Genomic DNA, 23003 nt, shown 5'->3' on the forward strand with positions numbered 1-23003 from the left:
AAGGTTTACAAAATCAAAAAGTGGCCTATGAACTTATGAACCGGGACCCAAGCTCCCTAGAGGAGGCACAGAAGAGCGTAGAAGCCCATGAACATAACTTTAAAGTGACTGTGGGTCGTGACACTGAAATTAAAAATAGAACAAGGCGCATTTCGTGGGCTGATGAAGATTTTGCTGCCAGTGAAGATTACACTGCCTCTTCACGTAGAGTACAGACTCCTCAGTATGTGACCACTGATCAGTTTACTACACTGAAAGATGAAATTAAAACTCTCACAAAGACAATAGAAAATTTGCAGTTGCAGTTGGGAAGTCTGCAGTCTACACACGCTGTGCACCAGTGAGCAAAATCCCCAGTGCAATCTCACATAGTAGCTCTGCAGCATGTGCAGTCAGACCAAACACGCTCTCGGTCACCAAGCCCAAGTCGTGGGGCACCTGGTACATGTTTCCTGTGTGGTGAACAGGGACATTTCAGGAGGGACTGCACAAAGTCGCTAAGCCCAGCGCCTGCTCGCAACCATGGTGAAAACCACCCAGGCAATCATGTGCAGTCCAACAGCACATATGAGCTAAAACTGAACTATGCTAAAAGCAAAGGTGAGAGTCTGCAGATTTCCATAACTGTAAATGGCATTCCAACTGAGGCTGTGGTGGATACAGGAGCTCAGACAACCATAATATCAGAGGCGCTGTACCAGAACTGTTCAGAAGAGCAGCCCACAAGCCTCTGTAAAACCTACCTTCTGAATGCAGGTGTTGGAGAAGGCATGACAGCAAAACGGGGCCTGTCTGTGACATTTAAAATCGCATCCAAAACAATAAACTGGGCTGTACATGTAGCTCCCATATGTGACTCAGTTCTCCTTGGCCTGGACCTGATGAAGGCTCACGACGTCGTCATACACACCCGCGGCAAAGTTTTCATTGGGAATGAACTTGTGCCTTCAAAAATAGTGGGAGGAGATGGAGCAGACTACAATGTCGCTAGGGTACTCTTGAGAGAGGCCACCACTATACCACCCACTTCAGAATGCGTGGTGTGGGGAGAAGTCGAGAACCCCAGGCCTGGTGTGCCAGCAGTGCTAGAGCCCTTGAACATCACAGAAGCCATTGCATCTGGAAGTGTGGCTACCACAATGGAGAAGCAAGTGCCAGTCAGACTATGCAACTTCTCAACCAGCAAAGCAGCCCTGTTGAAAGGTGTGTGCCTTGGGCTTTTGGTGGAGGCCTATCCCGAGAAACCGAAAAGCCTGCGGGTGAAGAGAGCAGCGACTGATGGTGAGAGTGAGCTGGAGAATGTGTCACCACTGGTGATTGGAAGAGTGGCAACGCTTGCTGACCTGCCTGAGCATCTCCATTGCCTGGTGGAGGCCACGAGTGAAACTCTCAATGAAGAGCAACAACACTTCCTCCAGTTGCTGTTAACTTACCAGTCCCTCTTCGCTAAAGGTGACTCCGACCTGGGTTACCTCTCCGCTGTCACACACAAGATTGACACGGGGCTAGCCAAGCCTGTGCGGCAACCAGTGAGAAGAACACCGCTTGGATTTCAAGGTGAAGAAGAAACCCATCTCCAAGACATGCTGAGAACAGGTGTCATCATGCCATCATAGTCAGAGTGGGCCTCTCCAGTCGTTCTAGTTCGAAAGAAAGACGGAGGAGTGCGATGGTGTGTGGATTACCGTAGCCTGAATAGCCTGATGATCAAAGACGCGTACCCCCTTCCCAAGATAGAGGAGTCCCTTGATGTTCTTGGCGGAGCTTCTCTATTCTCCACACTTGACCTGCAATCAGGCTATTGGCAAATAGCAGTGGATAGCAAAGACCGTGAGAAGATGGCATTTATCACCAAATGGGGCCTCTATGAGTACACACGCATGCCCTTCGGGCTTTGCAACGCTCCAAGTACTTTTCAGAGGGCAATGGAGCTCGTCCTCAGGGGGTTGCAATGGGAGACGTTGCTTATTTACCTAGATGACGTTATAGTCCTGGGTAGGAGTGTGGGAGAGAGCCTCAACCATCTTGCTCAAGTCTTTGAACGCCTGCACGAATATGGCCTGAAGTTGAAGCCTTCAAAATGCCACCTGCTTCAAGAGGAGGTTCTCTTCCTGGGCCATATCATGAGCGGAGATGGAATCCGCCCAAATCCAGCGCTGGTCAGAGACGTACAGCTTTGGGAGCCTCCCAGCAACATTCAAGAGCTGCAAGCTTTTCTCGGATTATGTAACTACTACCGTAAATTTGTCCCATCTTTCGCCTAGATTGCAAGTCCTCTCCACAACCTGCTAAAGAAAGGAGCTGTGTTTCAGTGGACTGAAGCCCATCAAGAGGCTTTCACACAGCTCAAAGAGAGATTGACAACTGCTGCAGTCTTGGGGTACCCCACAGCCGAAGGCCAGTTCATTCTCGATACTGACGCATCCAGCCATAGTGTTGGAGCTGTTCTGTCACAACTCCAGTGGGGGGAGGAGCGAGTACTGACATATGCCAGCAGTCACCTCACACCAGCTCAGCAGAGGTATTGCGTCACCAGACGTGAACTGCTTGCTGTGGTGCGCTTTACCCGTCAGTTCCGTCACTACCTCCTGGGAAGAAAGTTCCTGCTGTGAACAGATCATGGCAGCCTCACCTGGCTCTTTCATTTCAAGTATCTTGAAGGTCAGCTGGCCCGGTGGCTGGAAGAGTTGTGCCAATATGACTTCCGCATAGAGCACAGAGCAGGCGTCAAACATTCAAATGCTGATGCCATGTCAAGGCAAGGCACTGGAGATCTGGACAAATGTGACTGCTACCAAGCTGGGAAGTACCTGTCTGAGTTGCCATGCCAAGGTTGTAAGTACTGCCAGAGACTTCACGAGCAGTGGGCCAGGTTCGAAGAAGATGTTGACGACGTTGTACCACTGGCAGTGAGATACCTGGAACCCAGCAATGAGACCAACAGTGCTGATGATCACCGGGAGCAAACAGAACAGACAACAGTACCCCAACCGGCCACCCCAGTAGTCAACTGGTTGCAGTCTGTCAGCACTGACCAACTTGTCCAACTCCAGAAAGCCGACCCTGTCCTCTCCATCCTACATCAGTGGAAGGACTCGGGTACACTTCCTACTAAAGATCAAGCGATGCTCGAGAGCCCTGCAGTGAGAAAGTTCTGGCTGTGTTGGCCTCAGATCGTCAGACATCAAGGCGTCCTCTTCTATTGCTGGGAGAGAGAAGGCACCCAAGATCCAACATTGCTGTTGCTCGTGCCATCAGCCATGCAACAGGAAGTTCTACAGGCTTGCCACAACCCGCCCCACTCCGGTCACCTGGGAGAAGCAAAGACACTGGAACGTCTGCGACAAGGCTACCACTGGTGTGGGATGCGAGATGATGCTCATCTGTTCGTGAAAAAGTGTCAGCACTGCAACGAATGCAAAGCTGCTGGACTGCTCAAGAGGGCCCAGTTGCAAAGTTACCAAGCTGGCGCTCCTCTAGACCGTCTCCACTTAGACATCCTTGGACCGTTTCCTGTATCCAGCTCAGGGAACAAATACATCCTCATCATAATTGACCAGTTCACTAGGTGGGTCGAAGCCTTTGCTGTTCCTGACCAGGGGGCCGAAACAACAGCCAAGAAGCTTGTGTACGAATTCATCGCTCACTTTGGCTCTCCTCTTGAGTTGCACACAGACCAAGGTCGTAATTTCGAGAGCTGCCTGTTCCAGAGTGTCTGCAAGCTCTTGCAGATTACAAAGACCAGAACGACCCCCTACCACCCTGCTTCTAATGGGCAGGTGGAACGGTTCAATAGGACTCTGCTTCAAATGATCAGGTGCTATGTGGACAAAAATCAGAAAAACTGGAATGAACACCTGCCACTACTCACTTCCGCCTACCGCAGCTCCCGCCATGGAGTCACAGGCTTCACGCCCAACCAACTCATGCTTGGCCGGGAGGTCCACCAACCCCACGATCTTCAGTCTGGAACTGCGGCGCTCAAGTCTGATCGAATGGGAGTAGCTGATTACCTCTGCAACCTCAGAGAAGGCCTTGAAGAGGCCCAACACACAGCATGAGAACATCTTCGTGCTGCACAAGAACGCCAGAAGAAGACATACGACGTGCGAGCACAAGAACAGTCTTACAGCGTCGGAGACCTGGTGTACATGAAGGATGACACAAAAAAGAAAGGACTAAGCCCTAAGCTCCAGGCACCATGGAAAGGGCCCTTCATCATCTCAGCTCGCCGTGGCCCAGTCATCTATGAGATTCAAGGTGCTAAGCGCAGCAAGATAATGCATCATGACCGACTCAAGCCATATGCCAGTGAAATGGTTCCGGCCTGGGTGGGTCGTCAGAGGAGCCGCGTGCTACAGCAACTCCAGGACTCCGCAGACCCATCACCCGAAGAGGATGCCCCGCTGGTGACGGACATGCTGCTGCAGAGCGGCATGGATGACGCATCGGCAGAACCAGATCCCCAACAACCTGAACCTGCGGAACCCGATATCCAAGAGCCACGCCAGGAAGATGGAGCGTCTCGATCCAGAGCTTCCAGCCGTCGGCGAGGAAGACCTACGAAGATCCATGGGAGTCCAGATAAGACTTTTAAGACTTTACGTGGGCGTATAGTCCACAAGCCTGATAGATTCAGGAACTAATTTAAAAAAAAGAGAAAACAGTTAATGCATAGATATCTGTAATTCCTTGAGTTTAAAAGTAACATGATTTGTGATCGTAATTAACAGAAAAGTAATAATTAGCGTTTAAAGAAACTAGGTTACTGTTTAATCTATTTTCTGAATATCTCTTAAGTTTGCCTAGACTATTGCTAACTTCTGTTAAATGTTAAAATGTATTTCCTTGTCATGTTTAGTTGAGTCACCTGTACTGAAGGGACTCAGTACTCTTGGAGGGGGATAGTGTAGAATAGTTCAGTTTGTCCCCCCTCCCTCCCCCTACGGGATATGCATTGCAGTGTTCTGATTGGCTACTGCGCTCTGGTGGCCATACTAGTTAGTGAATGTTCACGTTGAATTAGTCGATCTTTAGTTTTTCATTGTGTGGCTCGTAGCTCATTGCATGGACAGAAGAAACATTCCTGTTCTGTGCCCGAGCAAGAGCCGACAAGTTAACCACCCGAGACAATCGTTTGCACTGTTGTAATTGTTATATTTAAGACCTCAGTAAACGTTCACCAAAGAAGATATTTCCTTGTCGTGTGAATCTTTACCCATGTCTCACCACACTGAGAAGAACGCGCAGCACGACAATATCATGAAATATTGGTAAATTTGATAAGTAAAAACATGTCCATGATCTTTCCACCATGCTTATCTGAGATGATAATGTCCCTGTTTTCCTCAAATTGCTTATTGTGATAAAAAAATTCCATCGCAGGTAATGAGCTGTGTCATCAGATGACAAGATCAAAGGGCGATGGGGGTCTTCCGGTTGATTAATTAACCAATAATAACTGTTATAACTGAGCGTCACCTTTGTAAAATTGTTTTTTATTGGTAAATCTGAAAAGGTGCCGATAATTATGGACTGTCAATAATTGTAACTGCCACTCTAGCTAACTGAAATATACAGAAACTAGCTAAATGGAATCTACAGTAACTAGCATACTGAAATCTACAATAATTATTTGACTAAAATTTTCAGGCTGCAGGGTTTACAACCCCGATTCCAAAAAAGTTGGGACAAAGTACAAATTGTAAATAAAAGCGGAATGCAATGATGTGAAAGTTTCAAAATTCCATATTTTATTCAGAATAGAACATAGATGATATATCAAATGTTTAAACTGAGAAAATGTATCATTTAAAGAGAAAAATTAGGTGATTTTAAATTTCATGACAACAACACTGTTAGGGTTTTGCTGGGATTCGAACCTGGTTCGTTGGTGTGATAATCCAACAAACCCCCACTAGGCCACCAGGGGAATGACTCAAATGCAGAGGCGTGAGGCGGAAGTAGAAAAAGAATCAAAAGGTTTATTTAAACTATATACACTATATACAGGGCAAAACAAAAGACAAAAAAAAACCAAAGAGTATAATCCAAAAGAAAAGCAAAGTGCAAAAATACAAAAGCTAAGAAGATCAAAAAACACAGTACAAAGGAAACTGGAGATAAACATAACAGCACAAAGACTCCGTGACAAGAGGACTGAACTCAGGGGTATAAATAGACAAACTAATTAAGGACACAGGTGAAGATAATTAGGCAATTAACACAAACTCAAAACACAGGAACAGTGGCGGCCTCTAGAGGCCAAAATGAACACGACATGAAAAGGAAATAACAGCGGCCTCTAGAGGCCAAAACAGTCCTAGTCCTAACAGGACCCCCCCCCTAGGAGCGTCTCCTGACGTTCCCAGGGCGATCCGGATGGGCCGAATGGAAGTCCCTACATAGTTCTTTATCAAGGACATCCCGAGCAGGAACCCAGCAGCGCTCCTCAGGACCATAGCCCTCCCAGTCCACCAGATATTGCAACCCGCCGCGGACCCGGCGGGAGTCAAGCAGGCGATTCACAGTGAACACAGTCTGCCCCTGGAAGATGCGGGGGGGTGGGGGGTTCCTAGGGGCAGGGGCATACGTAGACGTCAGTACGGGCCGTAACAGGGAAACATGGAAAGTGGGGTTGATCCTCAGAGTCCGGGGCAACTGGAGCCGGTAGGAGACAGGGTTCACCCTGCGCACCACCTTGAAGGGGCCAATGTAGCGAGGAGCAAGCTTGCGGTTCTCCACCCGCAGTGGAAGGTCCTTAGTGGACAGCCAAACACGCTGCCCAGGGCGGAAAGCGTGTGCAGGTCTTCTATGGCGGTTGGCCTGAGTCTGGTTGGTTCTGGAGGTCTGTATGAGGGTCTTCCTGACCTTGCTCCAGGTCTTGCGACACCGTCTCACATATTGGTTGACCGAGGGCACCCCCGCGTCCTCCTCCTGGTCCGGGAACAGAGGTGGCTGGAACCCGAATTGGCACTGGAATGGCGACAGCTTGGTGGCCGATGACTGCAGGGTGTTGTGGGCGTACTCCGCCCATGGCAGCCAGGTGCTCCACGATGTCGGGTTATCCATAGCCAGGCCTCGCAGGGTGGTTTCCAGGTCCTGGTTGAGCCTCTCCGTCTGACCATTGGACTGTGGGTGAAACCCAGAGGAGAGGCTGGCAGTGGCTCCGATGACCTTGCAGAACCCGTGCCACACTCGGGAGGAGAACTGGGGCCCTCGGTCTGAGACGATGTCCTGTGGAAGACCAAAGACTCGGAAGACATGATTAAACAAAAGTTTCGCAGTTTCAAGAGCAGAGGGGAGTTTGCACAGTGGTATGAAGCGGCAGGCCTTGGAGAATCTGTCAACTAAGACCAAAATGACCGTGTTACCTTGTGACTCAGGGAGACCCGTGATAAAGTCGACTGCCACGTGGGACCAGGGACGCCGGGGAATGGTCAGAGGATGCAGGAGACCCTGGGGACGCTGTCGTGGGTTCTTGGTTCTGGTGCAAACCTCACAGGACAGGACAAATGACCTTACTTCCTTCTCCATGTTAGGCCACCAGAAGCGTCTTTTCAGGAAGTCCAGGGTCCTCCGAGCTCCCGGGTGGGCGGTGAGAGGGGAAGAGTGACCCCACTGGAGAACCTTGGCCCGGGCTTGATGTGGGACGTACAAGAGGCCTGGTGGCCCCGTCCCAGGACCGGGGTCCTGGCGTTGGGCTCGTCGGACAGCCTCCTCAATACCCCAGCGGACAGGGGCCACAATCCGGGACACAGGGATAATAGGCCCGACTTCATTCTCCCTGTTAGTGGCAGAGAACAGTCTGGACAGTGCGTCAGGTTTGGTGTTCTTGGAGCCGGGGCGGTATGAGAGGGTGAAGTCAAACCGACTGAAAAACAGGGCCCACCTAGCCTGTCGAGGGTTCAGTCTCTTGGCTTGCTGGAGGTACTCCAGGTTCTTGTGGTCAGTCCAAACCAGGAATGGATGTTGTGCTCCCTCCAGCCAGTGCCTCCACTCCTCAAGGGCCAGTTTGACCGCTAGCAGTTCTCGATCCCCCACATCGTACCGGGACTCAGCAGGACTCAGGCGGTGGGAGAAGTAAGCGCAGGGGTGCAGCTTTCCTTCCGAACGTTGAGAGAGCACCGCGCCGACACCACTGTCCGAGGCGTCCACCTCCACGATGAATGGTTGGGAGGTGTCCGGGAGAACCAGAATGGGTGCCGTGCAGAAGCGGTCCTTGAGGTCTTTGAACGCCTTTTCTGCCTGAGGAGACCAGCCATAAGATCCACCTGTCCCTTTGGTGAGGTCTGACATGGGTGCTGCCACAGAACTGAAGTTCCTGATGAACTTGCGGTAGAAGTTAGCGAATCCTAAGAACCGCTGAACCTCCTTAACGGACTTGGGAGTAGGCCAATCCCGGACGGCCAGGGTCTTGGCAGGGTCCATTTGGAGTTGGCCTGTCCGTACAATAAATCCCAGAAAGGAGACCTCGGGAACATGAAATTCGCATTTCTGGGCCTTGGCGAACAGATTGTTCTGTAGCAGCCTCTGGAGAACCTGGCGGACATGGTGGCGGTGCTCCTGCACGGTCTTGGAAAAGATAAGGATGTCGTCGAGGTAGACAAAAACGTATAGGTTAATCATGTCCCTTAAGACGTCGTTGATTAGGGCCTGAAAAACAGCTGGTGCGTTGGTGAGTCCGAAGGGCATCACCTGGTATTCGTAGTGCCCAGACGGGGTGTTAAAGGCAGTCTTCCACTCGTCTCCCTGTCGGATACGGATGAGGTGGTATGCGTTCCGTAGGTCCAACTTGGTGAAGACGGTGGCGCCTTGGAGCAGGTCGAAAGCTGTGGACATCAGCGGAAGGGGATATCGGTTGCGCACAGTGATCTTATTCAGGCCCCTGTAATCAATACATGGTCGGAGCCCCCCATCCTTCTTGCCGACAAAGAAGAAGCCGGCTCCAGCAGGTGAAGTGGAGGGTCGAATAAACCCAGAGACCAGGGCATCTTTGAGGTATTCCTCCATGGCCTTGCGTTCTGGCTGAGAGAGTGAAAACAGTCTGCCACGAGGAGGGGTAGTCCCAGGGAGCAAGTCGATGGCACAGTCGTAGGCCCGGTGCGGAGGAAGAACGGCGGCCCTGCTCTTGCTGAATACCTCCTTGAGATCCCAGTACTCTGTGGGAACTTGAGATAACTCGGTGAGATCAGGGGGCTCGGCAGGAGACACAGGAGAGCTAGAGAGCAGACAAGAGGCATGGCATGCAGGGCCCCATTCCACAACCTGGCTTGTTACCCAGTCTATGCGAGGGTTGTGGCGAGTAAGCCAAGGAAGGCCTAGAATAACTGGGAACTCAGGTGAAGGAATCAGGTGCAGGGATATTTCTTCCTTGTGACCTTGAGACTGGAGGAAAACTGGAGAAGTAACTTGGGTGACTCTTCCATCACCTAACGCTTGGCCATCGAGGGCAGACACAGACAGTGGGACTTCAAGAGGTGCAGTCGGAATATTGATGCTTTGGGCGAAGTGAATATCCATAAAGTTCCCAGCCGCCCCTGAGTCTATCAAAGCTTGACAAGAGTGGACAGACTCACCCCAGGAGATGGAGACCGGGATGTAGATTCCTTGGCCAGGGAGTCCGGGAGAGAGGGTAGGCCCCGTCACAATCCTCCCTCGGCTGGACGGGGCGGTCCTTTTCCCAAGAGTTCGGGACATGATGCTCGGAAGTGACCAGGCTTGCCACAGTAGATGCAGCACTTGTCCCTCCTTCTGCGCTCCCTCTCAGATGCGGAGAGGCGAGTACGACCCACTTGCATGGGTTCTGGACAGTCACTGAAGGAGGTAGACGGTCTCCAGGTAGAGGTAGGGAGGCTGGGGGGGCTCAAGGCTTGGTGGCGTTCTCTCATCCTGTTGTCCAGACGAATAGCATGTGAGATGAGGGTTTCGAGGTCACTTGGGCATCCGATAGAGGCCAGACCGTCCTTGATGGGGTCAGACAGACCATGGTGGAAGGCTGACACCAGGGCAGTCTCGTTCCATCCACTTACTGCTGCGAGTGTTCGGAACGAGATGGCGTAATCTGCGACGCTTCCTCCTTGCCAGATGGACATGAGCTTTCGGGCTGCGTCGGTACTGATGTCTGCCTGATCGAAGACCCGAAGCATCTCTTCAGAAAACAGCTGGAAATCAAAGCACTCAGGTCCCTGTCTTTGCCAGATAGCAGTAGCCCAGGCTCGCGCCTTACCAGCTAATAAGGTGATCACAAAGGCAATCTTGCGGCGATCCGTAGTGTAGGTGGTAGGCTGAAGCTCAAAGGTGAGTTGACACTGGGTAAGGAACTCTCGGCACTCACTGTGCTTGCCGTCATACCTCTGTGGTGCAGGAAGGCTGGGTTCGCGAGGTGAAGAAGGCAGCATTGCAGGAGGCACTGGAGCAGGAGCAGGAACTGGATCAGGAGCAGGAGATGCAGGCAGAGATGTCAGCTGTGCCAGGGTTTTCCCAATTTGCTGAAGCAGTTCCTCGTGGCGAGCGAGGGCCTCACGTTGGCTGGTGAGCGTACGTCCATGAGCGTCCATGGTCGCTCCGAAGCGTGTCAAAGCTGCCATAATTCCCTGAAGGTTGGCCGGGTAGACAGTTGAAGCAGCCTCTGCTGAGTCGGTCATGACGGAGTCTTTCTGTTAGGGTTTTGCTGGGATTCGAACCTGGTTCGTTGGTGTGATAATCCAGCAAACCCCCACTAGGCCACCAGGGGGATGACTCAAATGCAGAGGCGTGAGGCGGAAGTAGAAAAAGAATCAAAAGGTTTATTTAAACTATATACACTATATACAGGGCAAAACAAAAGACAAAAAAAAACCAAAGAGTATAATCCAAAAGAAAAGCAAAGTGCAAAAATACAAAAGCTAAGAAGATCAAAAAACACAGTACAAAGGAAACTGGAGATAAACATAACAGCACAAAGACTCCGTGACAAGAGGACTGAACTCAGGGGTATAAATAGACAAACTAATTAAGGACACAGGTGAAGATAATTAGGCAATTAACACAAACTCAAAACACAGGAACAGTGGCGGCCTCTAGAGGCCAAAATGAACACGACATGAAAAGGAAATAACAGCGGCCTCTAGAGGCCAAAACAGTCCTAGTCCTAACAAACACATCTCAAAAAAGTTGGGACAAGGCCATGTTTACCACTGTGAGACATCCCCTTTTCTCTTTACAACAGTCTGTAAACGTCTGGGGACTGAGGAGACAAGTTGCTCAAGTTTAGGGATAGGAATGTTAACCCATTCATGTCTAATGTAGGATTCTAGTTGCTCAACTGTCTCAGGTCTTTTTTGTCGTATCTTCCGTTTTGTGATGCGCCAAATGTTTTCTATGGGTGAAAGATCTGGACTGTAGGCTGGCCAGTTCAGTACCCGGACCCTTCTTCTACGCAGCCATGATGCTGTAATTGATGCAGTATGTGGTTTGGCATTGTCATGTTGGAAAATACAAGGTCTTCCCTGAAAGAGACGTCGTCTGGATGGGAGCATATGTTGCTCTAGAACCTGGATATACCTTTCAGCATTGAAGGTGTCTTTCCAGATGTGTAAGCTGCCCATGCCACACGCATTAATGCAACCCCATACCATCAGAGATGCAGGCTTCTGAACTGTGCGCTGATAACAACTTGGGTCGTCCTTCTCCTCTTTAGTCCGAATGACACGGCGTCCCTGATTTCCATAAAGAACTTCAAATTTTGATTCGTCTGACCACAGAACAGTTTTCCACTTTGCCACAGTCCATTTTAAATGAGCCTTGGCCTAGAGAAGATGTCTGCGCTTCTGGATCATGTTTAGATATGGCTTCTTCTTTGAACTATAGAGTTTTAGCTGGCAACGGCGGATGGCACGGTGAATTGTGTTCACAGATAATGTTCTCTGGAAATATTCCTGAGCCCATTTTGTGATTTCCAATACAGAAGCATGCCTGTATGTGATGCAGTGCCGTCCAAGGGCCCGAAGATCACGGGCACCCAGTATGGTTTTCCGGCCTTGACCCTTACGCACAGAGATTCTTCCAGATTCTCCAAATCTTTTGATGATATTATGCACTGTAGATGATGATGATATGTTCAAACTCTTTGCAATTTTACACTGTCGAACTCCTTTCTGATATTGCTCCACTATTTGTCAGCGCAGAATTAGGGGGATTGGTGATCCTCTTCCCATCTTTACTTCTGAGAGCCGCTGCCACTCCGAGATGCTCTTTTTATACCCCGTCATGTTAATGACCTATTGCCAATTGACCTAATGAGTTGCAATTTGGTCCTCCAGCTGTTCCTTTTTTGTACCTTTAACTTTTCCAGCCTCTTATTGTCCCTGTCCCAGCTTTTTTGAGATGTGTTGCTGTCATGAAATTTCAAACGAGCCAATATTTGGCATGAAATTTCAAAATGTCTCACTTTCGACATTTGCTATGTTGTCTATGTTCTATTGTGAATACAATATCAGTTTTTGAGATTTGTAAATTATTGCATTCCGTTTTTATTTACAATTTGTACTTTGTCTCAACTTTTTTGGAATCGGGGTTGTATATTAAAGATATCATTCTACTATATTATTGTTTGTACTCTAACCATTATTCCATACTGATCCTCCAGACAAAGGGATATAAAAACAATCACTGATATGGTGAAATTTTCTGTGAAATTTTATTTATGGAAGCAGTCTCCACTGTCAGCGCTTTGTAACAGTCAGAGCAAAAGCTATTTAAGTTATTTTAAAGTTCAGAAAAGTCAGAATGGAAAGCTTTGTGGTTTCTCAGTAACGTGACAAGTTTTTTTTTAATACTTCAAAAGAAAGATAAAAGAGAGGCTGGTGAGGACACAACTGTTGATATAGCTGCTATACTGTAAATAACAGGAACTAGCTTGTTTCACAGTGAACAGATTATGAATTAATAAACATGAGATCATGTGACCTAAAGTGGTGAAAAATGCTGTTAAAGAAGTGATAAAATGTGACAACAGATGAATGTAAGGCTTGGACATTTGGATCATACTGTACTAGGAATCGAAAATAATCTCAGGTCAGAAGTAATTGCTATTGTACTTTTGGCTGTACATCGACAAATGATGCTCCTATATCTCATACAAACAGACTCCACCAGGAGCCTTGTATTGCAAAAGGTGACATTATGCAACATTTCTCAATCAATCGAGATGTTAACCTCAATTACAGGCCTCCAAAGCATTGTAGACGTGCTGCCCAGCCTCACTGGCCTCTAGACGAGGGGCGAAAATTAAAAACTGACTTGATGGGCTAGAAATTGGCCTCCTCTCCGTGTGTCATAACCATTTCACCTCTGCAAATCACTACCTTGCCCACCCTGGAATCTCTCGACTGATTTCCTGGACTGTCAAAAAGTGGGCCAGGCCATTATTTTGCCTCTTGTCACTAGCCACTGTGATTATGGTGATGTGAACAGCTCGTTAATGTGTTTGTGTGTGCGCACGGACGCAGCGTTTGACTGACACCCAATCTGCATGAGCCAGGATTGCTTTCTTCATCTCCTCCTCATGTGGTTAAGGGAACAAGGGCTGGAAATGATGGCATCGTCAGACATCTTTGATTGATCCACCCCCAACGTTTACTACGAAAGACAGGATGTCTTGATGTGTGACTCTTTGGAGTGCTGGGAGGTCAGCGAGAAAAAGAATGAGAGAAAAACAAGAGAGAAAAAGAGTCTTTAGGTCCCTCAGTAGGTGGTGAAGCAGTTTCAAAGTGACACCTCACAGCTATTTAAAACTTGTGGTGCTATTTGTACAGCGAAGGTGCCTAGACTCACTGAGTCTGCCTTCGAGCATGAAATCACACACATACGCAGCAACCCTGAGCAGAGCCTATCTCACACACACACTCACACTCACACAGAGACACACACACACTCACACACTGGCTTCAGTGTATGAAGCACAGTGTGTCCTCACAGGGCCTGGGACTGTCTTGAACCCCCCCGTCCATTTCCATGCCAGCCGGCAGCATCAGATTAGGGACTGTGTTTTCATTGGACCACAGGAAGTAGTGGTCTGGCACAACCACACTGTGGAGACTCACACAAGTGTGTGTGTGTTCCACCTCACTGACGCATTTTAAAGAAAGACTACTGTCAGTGCTTCACTTTAACAGTAGCATACATGCTGCAAATTCTCATTTGGTGCACATTCTTTCAGCTTTGATAGAAAAAATACAGGTTTGAAAAAATAGTTTAACCTATCGAGAGACAGGACAGGAGAGAAAAATGTCAAAATTCTTGTTCTTAGACCTCCATGTGGTGCAAATTCATTCTAATAATAGGCGTAATGAAAAATTACGCTGCTTTCTGTAATATTGCCCAATCTCAATTTCCTTTGAATGCACTTAAATTACTGACAGCGGTGTGGGGATTAATGGAGCCAGCAGCTTCGAAAACGAGCAGTTAGATTTGCTAATTGTACGCTCAAGCCACTCAGCTCTGTTTAAAAGGCCACTTTCAAAAGGGAGCATAATCAATATCCCACTGGTGGAGTGCAGCCGTGATCAATTTTACGCTATCGACAATGTTTCATTGTTATGCTTTTCAGCATATGTGCGCAAGGGAGCTCTAGCTGTGTTTATTGTAAATTCTGTGTGTTTGGGTAGGCAAGTAAGCGGGTGTGTGCGTGTGTGTTGTGTGTTTTGGGTAAACAGTGCCAGGCCTGCTGTGGGTCTTTTGCCACGTCTCCGCTGTGAGGAGAGCCTGGTACCTGGCATGGGGTCCCTGATTACCCTTATTAGAGCTGAGGCAGTGGGCTGGCATCCAAAGGCCGTCACCGGGGCACGATCAGCTCAGCTCTGTTCAGCTCGGTTCTCCTCAGGCCCCGGGCACACAACGTGGGAGCGAACTTAAAGAGTGAGCATATGTCTTATCGCTGCCTCTCACTCGTGGGGGTGATTGCTGTGGCAGTTGGTGACAATTTAACCAATTAAAAAATGCACAGAAAAAATACTGTTTTCTCTCTTTCGTCCAGTGGACGCAAATACCTCCAGAATCCTTGATGGGTTTTTTCCTCCAGGGCTTCAAGTTGCTTTTGGGCTTTTCTTTACAGTTAATGACATATATTTAAGCAGTATGTTATGTCAGTTGCACTTTAAAATAGCACCAGTCACTTCCTGGCTTTACTACTGGGTAAACATTGGTGAATTTTTGAAACTAAATGCAAAATTTGAAAAAAAAACTTTGTGATTTTGACATTTGCAGTTGGGTGGTGTTCGAGAGAAAACAATCCCGTAGTGAAATTTTGACATTTTTCACAATATACTGTATATAGTAGTTCTAAAAACTAAACTGAATTATGTTTCTCTTGATCTCAGTCACAAGTAAAGTTTCTAGCATTTCAAATTTGTTCTCCCAAAAGTGAAAAAGTAAAAAAAAGCGTTGAAAGATTCATTCTGACTCCACTACAAGAAAGCAATATACTGATTGTCTAAAAGCAACTGCTATGTATGTATTTAATTTGCATTTAACCGAACACATGATAGATAGATAGATAGATAGATAGATAGATAGATAGATAGATAGATAGATAGATAGATAGATAGATATGGCCATGAGAACAATGTATATCTTTATTCATAGCCTACAAACATTTATGCAGCTGTGTTTGTTAAACTGGCTCCTTATTTACCCAACATGATTTATTTTAGAAAGTTATTAAAAACATTTTCAGGAACATTGTGTTTTCTTAAAGAAAAAAAAACATGCAGTTTTTAATCTTTTTTGGCTGTTTACCAGAATTCAGCGACAGAGACAAACAATGGGTTTTCCCAGACCGCTAAACACATTTTGTTATTTTTATAGCAGATGCAGCCACATGCTTTGGAGAAATAAAATAAAACAGAATAAAACAATAAAATTGTAGGAGAAATCACAGTGTCAGCTGAGGACATTTCACCTGCCTTTGCAAGGCCTCCTGTTCTAAAACACAGGAAACTATTCAAATACTTTTTTATACATTTCCAATATGGGTGTGCTTTACTTGTGTTAGAGTTTGGCACGTTATTTGTGTAGCAGTTCAGAAAAGCTGACAGATGATGCTGTGGCCAGCAGCCAAAAGAAAACCAGGTTTCCAAAATTGTGGTTTTATGCCTGCAAGATAGTGTGTGTGTGTGTGTGTGTGTGTGTGTGTGTGTATATTTTTTTTTTCTTCTATCCACATTCACTAGATATGAGCCAGTGCATATTGTGTGCTCTGATTGGCTACTCTGCTACTAGGCCATCAACTTATATACTGTGAGTAGAAAAAAACAAAATGGTGGAGCACATCAAGTCAGATATATCAGATTGTTTTCAAATATTTAAAAGAAACAGAAATAGCTAAATGACCTGGCGACTTGTCCAGGGTGTACCCTGCCTTTCGCCCGTGGTCAGCTGGGATAGGCTCCAGCTTGCCTGCGACCCTGTAGAACAGAATAAAGCGGCTAGAGATAATGAGATGAGAAATAGCTAAAAGAATATAGTCCCCCCCCCCCCATATCTCCTGTTCCACACTCCAGCCCAGTCGGTGGCAGTAATGTATCTTTAAGTTGGTTTGCTAACTGCCAAAAAACCCTAAAGAAGAAGAAAAGAAACCGGCAAAGCATGTTGCTGAACCAACCGAGGATGAAATAAAACCTCTACTCAGAAACAAAACCCCAAAAAATACAAAAGCAAAAAAGCAAAAATATATGGAATGAAAGTATTTCATGGTTAGAAGGTATCTTTTTTTATTTTTCAAAAATTATTATTATCGCATTTTTCAGAAATTGCTTCTGTCGGTTTGCCGGTTTCTTTACATTCTAAGCAGAAATGATTTTGTCAGATGTTTTGTACAAAGTTTTTATTTGTTGAATTTGCAAAAAATAAAAATGCTCTGTTTCTCAAAATCCAGTGAATGTGGATAAAATAAAAGAGTTATTACACTCAGTCGCTTCATACATGGCTTATAGCCAACTCAGTGCTACGTGCCTCATCGGCTACCAGCTCATGTACAACTCGATTTCGTGGAATGACTTATATATACACACACACGCAAAATATGTTTGATATTTCAGATTCTTCTAAGTAGTTCTTGACCTGTATCTGAATAATTTTTTTACATTACACTGTTACACATGCAGTGTGTGGCTGATTTGATAAACGCATGTACAGTAAGTTCAGGTGTACAGGTGTTCCTAATAAAGGGGATGGTGCATGTTTCCAGTGCCAGTCAAAAGTTTGTTCGCCCCACTCATTCATAGGTTTTTCTGTATTTTGACTATTTTCTACATTGTAGAACAATACTGAAGATGTCAAAACTATGTAATAACACATGGAACACATATGGAATTTTGTGGGAATTAAAAACACTTAAAAATATCCATCTATCCATTATCTGTAGCCATTTATCCTGTTCTACAGGGTCGCAGGCAAGCTGGAGCCTATCCCAGCTGACCATGGGCGAGAGGCGGGATACACCCTGGACAAGTCGCCAGGTCATTGCAGGGCTGACATAGAGACAAACAACCATTCACACTCACATTCACACCTACGGTCAATTTAGAGCCACCAATTAACCTAACCTGCATGTCTTTGGACTGTGGGGGAAACCGGTGCACCCAGAGGAAACCCATGCAGACACGGGGAGAACGTGCAAACTCCACATAGAAAGGCCGGCAGCTGGGCTCGAACCCCTTCTTGCTGTGAGGCAACAGTGCTAACCACTACACCACCGTGCCGACCTCATTAAAAAATATATTTGTCATATTTTAGATTTTTCAAAGTAGCCACTGTTTACCTTGATGAGGCTTTGCACACTATTGGCTTATCTTAACCAGCTTCATGAGGTCGTCACCTGGAATGCTTTTCAGTTAACATGTGTGTCTCATCAAAAGTTAATTAGTGTAATTTCTTGCCTTCTTAATGTGTTTCAGATGAGAGAGTACATAATAAATAATAAAAATACAGTAAATAGCCCTATTCCATAACTGTAGTAATCCACATTATGTCAAGAACCATTCAACTAAGTAAAGAGAAATGACATCCATCATTACTTTAAGACAAGAAGTGTCTCAATTAATAAAAATAAAGAAAAGGCATTGAGTGTTTTTTTTCACTAAAATAATGTAGAAATGTGTTTATTTACTTTAGAATCTTACCTATGCTGCCTGCTTGCAGAGACCATGTTTAATAAATAGGAAGGCAGGTTCCCAAACGTGGCTGTAAAAGCAGTCAGTTTTAATTGCTAAATTTTTAGCTCTCCTAATGCAGTGAACTTTATGCTTTGATCAAGTCATTGGCTACGTGCCACAGCAAAATGGACTTAAGCCTAATAGATTCAGTTTGTAAACTGTATAAATACCAGCTGCCAAATCATCTGCAATGCACATGCACTGTCAAAGTTACAAAATTATCATTTTTGAATGTTCATCGAAAAACAGCGATTAATCAATGATTATTTCAGCCCCAGTGTAAGAGCAAGCAGCGATTAAGCGAACTAAAAGACAACGATGAAGCTCGTGTTTGTCAACGGGACTAAAATTTACCTCAGGTGATGAGACTAGAGAAATGGTCGAAGTGGTTACTCAACATAAATGATCATCTTTATTATTTTATGATTGTATTGATTCCAAATTAAATTAAAAGCAAATGAAAATAAATAAATAGCCAGCAGTTGTTTTTAGACAACCGGTGTGTTTGAGTCTCACAGTGGGGTTGGAATGGAGTGTTTAAATACAATGTCATCTCTTTTCACATTTGGACGTATGCAGATTTTTTTTTTTCCAAAATGCTATAATTTTAAAGATTTTCTATGTTTAAAAAATATATATAATTAAATTAAACAAAGTCAGTGTTTGGCATGACAACCCTTTGCCTTAAAAAATGCATTAGTCATCTTCAGTACACTTCATGCAATTTTATGAGAGAAAGTATTTCTAAGCATTTTGGACAGCCTGCTATAGTTCTGTAGTTTTCAGAACTACATAATAGTAGAAATGTCAAACTTTCAGCCTTTGTAGAAGGTTTCTGCAGACTGGTACATCTGATGCAGTTGAGCAAATGGACACTTCAGCGATGTTCTGAAAATATCTGCAGGCAGCTATTCAAAATGTTTCTTCGATTGTAAGACTAGTGCAGGATCTACAACCCAACTGGATTCCTGTCCTCACTTTAAGGCAGCTGAGTGGGCACCCCCCAACACACACGCACAGAACTGATACTCCATTTGTGGCAAATGTAGCAACATGATTGTATATTGCTTTGGAGTGAAGACTGGGTTCCAGAAAAATTAATAAACATAATTGCAAACTAATTAGTACAGTGATGGCTTGTCACCTTAGTCTTGTGCAAGACACTCAGTATGGCTTTACAGCATGCATTTAAATGTTACACTAATTAGTGATGCATGCTTTATGCATGGCTGGGGCATGCTTTATAACAGTTATTAATAGAGTTGTATAGATTTCATTCGTAGCTAATCTTCAAATAAAAGCCATGCAATATATAGAGTGTCATTGCTTGTATATTAATTTAAGTGGTATTTTCATTTCGCATTACTTTAAGGCAAGCTCAGCGTGCACTTCTGTATCACCAAAAATGGATAATACACACTTTGTCATAAGTTGGTAATTAAAAATGCTTGAATAATTTTTGTTGCTCTTTTATTGTTATATACAGTGGATATAAAAAAGTGTACACACCCTGTTAAAATAGTTTTTTCTGATGTAAAAAAATGAGACCACAATAAATAATTTCAAAACTTTTCCCACCTTTAATGTGAGCTATAACCTGTACAATTCAATAGAAAAACAAATAAATCTGTTCAGGGGAAAAACATGTTTTTAAAAAAAGTACAATAAACTGGTTGCATAAGTGTGCACACCCTTAAACTAATACTTTGTTGAAGCATCTTTTGATTTAATTACAGCATTCAGTCTTTTGGGGTCAGAGTCTATCAGCCTGCCACATCTAGACTTGGCAATATTTGCCCACTATTCCTTGCAAAAGTGCTCCAAATCTGTAAGATTGAAAGGGCATCTCTTGTGCACAGCCCTCTTTAGGTCACCCCACAGATTTTCAATTGGATTTAGGTCTGGGCTCTGGCTGGGCCATTCAAAAATTTTTTGGGGTCATTATCATGCTGAGGTGGCACGGTCTGGGTTCGAGCCCCGTGGCCAGCGAGGGCCTTTCTGTGCGGAGTTTGCATGTTCTCCCCGTGTCCGCATGGGTTTCCTCCGGGTGCTCCGGTTTCCCCCACAATCCAAAGACATACAGGTTAGGTTAACCAGCGACCCTTAATTGATCGTAGGGTGAATGGTTGTCTGTGTCTATGTGTCAGCCCTGTGATGACCTGGCGACTTGTCCAGGGTGTACCCTGCCTTTTGCCCGTAGTCAGCTGGAATAGGCTCCAGCTTGCCTGCGACCCTGTAGAACAGGATAAAGTGGCTAGAGATAATGAGATGAGATTATCATGCTGAAAGATGAAATTCTTCTTCAGCTTTCTAACAGACACCTGAAGGTTTTGGGCCAAAATTGACTGATATTTAGAACTGTTCAAAATCCCCTCCACCTTGATTAAAGCCCCTGTTCCAGCTGAAGGAAAACAACCCCAAAACATGATGCTGCCACCACCATCCTTCACCATGGGTATGGTGTTCTTTTGGTGATGCACAGTGTTATTTTTGCATCAAATATACCTTTTGGAATTGTGGCCAAAAAGTTCAACCTTGGTTTCATCAGACCATAACACATTTTCCCACATGTTTTTGGGAGAGTTGATGTATTTTTTTTTTGCCAAATTTAGCCGGGCCTGGATGTTTTTCTTTGATCCTACCCCATAGTCCAGACATATGGAGAATATAGGAGATTGTTGTCACATGTAGTACACAATCAGTACTTGCCAGAAATTTCTGCAGCCTCCCTGACCAGTTTTCGTCTTGTCTTTTCATCAAATTTGGAGGGACGTCCAGTTCTCGGTAACATCATTGTTGTCCCATATTTTCTCCACTTCTTGATGACTGCCTTCACTGTGCTCCATGGTATATCTAATGCTGTGGAAATTTTTTTGTACCCTTCTCGTGACTGATACCTTTCAACAATGAGATCCCTTTGATGCTTTGTAAGCTCTCTGCAAACCATGGCTTTTACTGTAGGATGCAACTGAGTAAATGTCTGAACTTTATTTGGGGTGAATCAGAGTCATATTAACTGAGGGCAGGTGTGAACCCAAAAAGACTGAATACTGCAATTAAATCAAAAGTTGCTTCAACAAAGTATTAGTTTAAGGGTGTGTACACTTATGCAACCAGCTTATTGTACATTTTTTTTATTATTATTTATGTTATTCCCCCTAGGAGATTTGTTTGTATTTCAATTGAATTGTACAGGTTATAGGTCACATTAAAGGTGGGAAAAGTTTTGAAATTATTTATCATGGTCTTATTTTTTTACATCAGAAAAAACTATCATTTTAATGGTGTGTGTACAATTTTATATCCACTGTGTGTGTGTGTGTAATATATATATATATATATATATATATATATATATATATATATATATAAAATCTCATTATCTCTAGCTGCTTTATCCTGTTCAACAGGGTCGCAGGCAAGCTGGCGCCTATCCCAGCTGACTACGGGCGAAAGGCGGGGTACACTCTGGACAAGTCGCCAGGTCATCACAGGGCTGACACATAGACACAGACAACCATTCACACCTACGGTCAATTTAGAGTCACCAGTTAACCTAACCTGCACGTCTTTGGACTGTGGGGGAAACCGGAGCACCCGGAGGAAACCCACGCGGACACGGGGAGAACATGCAAACTCCACACAGAAAGGCCCTCGCCGGCCACGGGGCTCAAACCCGGACCTTCTTGCTGTGAGGCGACAGCACTAACCACTACGCCGCCCATATATATATATATACAGTATGTGTGTGTGTGTGTGTTCTATCCACATTCACTGGATAGGAACAATCGCACGCTCTGATTGGCTACTGTACTACTCGGCTCAGATACTGTGAGTAGAGAAAAACAAAATGGTGGAGCATGTTGTTGAACCAACTGAGGATGAAATAAAAACTCTATTCGAAAACGAAACCCCCAAAAATACCCCAAAAAAGCAACAAAATATGGAATGAAAGTATTTGATGGTAAGGATGTATCTTTTTTTATTTTCAAGAATTATTATTATAGCATTTTTCACAAATTGCCACTGTCATTTCGCCGGTTTGTTTACATTCTAAGTGAAAATTATTTTGTCAGACGTTTTGTAAAAAAATTTTATCTATCTAGCTTGCTAAAAATGAAAATGAGGGTGGAACAGTGGTGTAGTGGTTAGCACTGTCACTTCACAATTCTGGGTTCAAGCCCAGTGGTCGACGAGAGCCTTTATGTGCGGAGTTTGCAAGTTCTCCCTGTGTCTGCGTGGGTTTCCTCCTGGTGCTCCGGTTTCCCCCACAGTCCAAAGACATGCAGATTAGGTTAATTGGTGGCTCTAAATTGACCATAGGTGTGAATGTGAGTGTGAATGGTTGTTTGTCTCTATGGCCAAGTTTACATTAGACCGTATCAGCGGATCATCAGATTAACGTTTTTAAAACGATTAGTGTGCACACAGCAACACCAATAGACGATTCGCGTGCACACAGCAACACCAATACACGGATACGCTCGGCTCCGCAGGCATCCTGTGCTCCAAATCACTCCGCCCTGAACAGCGAGTGCCCTCTGGAGGGTGCGCACTCCGGCCCTGCGCAGCTCACAGAATGCGCGAGTGAAGCGCACGAGCATTGATTCGGGACTGAGCCGCTGTGTGTGTGATCTCAGTGCATATCACTTACCACTTGCAAGTGGAAGGATGGCAAGCCTAAAGACAATCATAACTACACAATGGGCAGTATTTGCATCAGTATTTGCAGTATTTTCATACTTTTATACTCTTTAATGAAAGGTGATACAAGGCGGAAGTCCGCGCAGTTTTTCAGCAGTCGCATCA

The sequence above is a fragment of the Neoarius graeffei genome, chromosome 4 (assembly GCF_027579695.1).
Source record: "Neoarius graeffei isolate fNeoGra1 chromosome 4, fNeoGra1.pri, whole genome shotgun sequence".
Classification (NCBI taxonomy): Eukaryota; Metazoa; Chordata; class Actinopteri; order Siluriformes; family Ariidae; genus Neoarius; species Neoarius graeffei.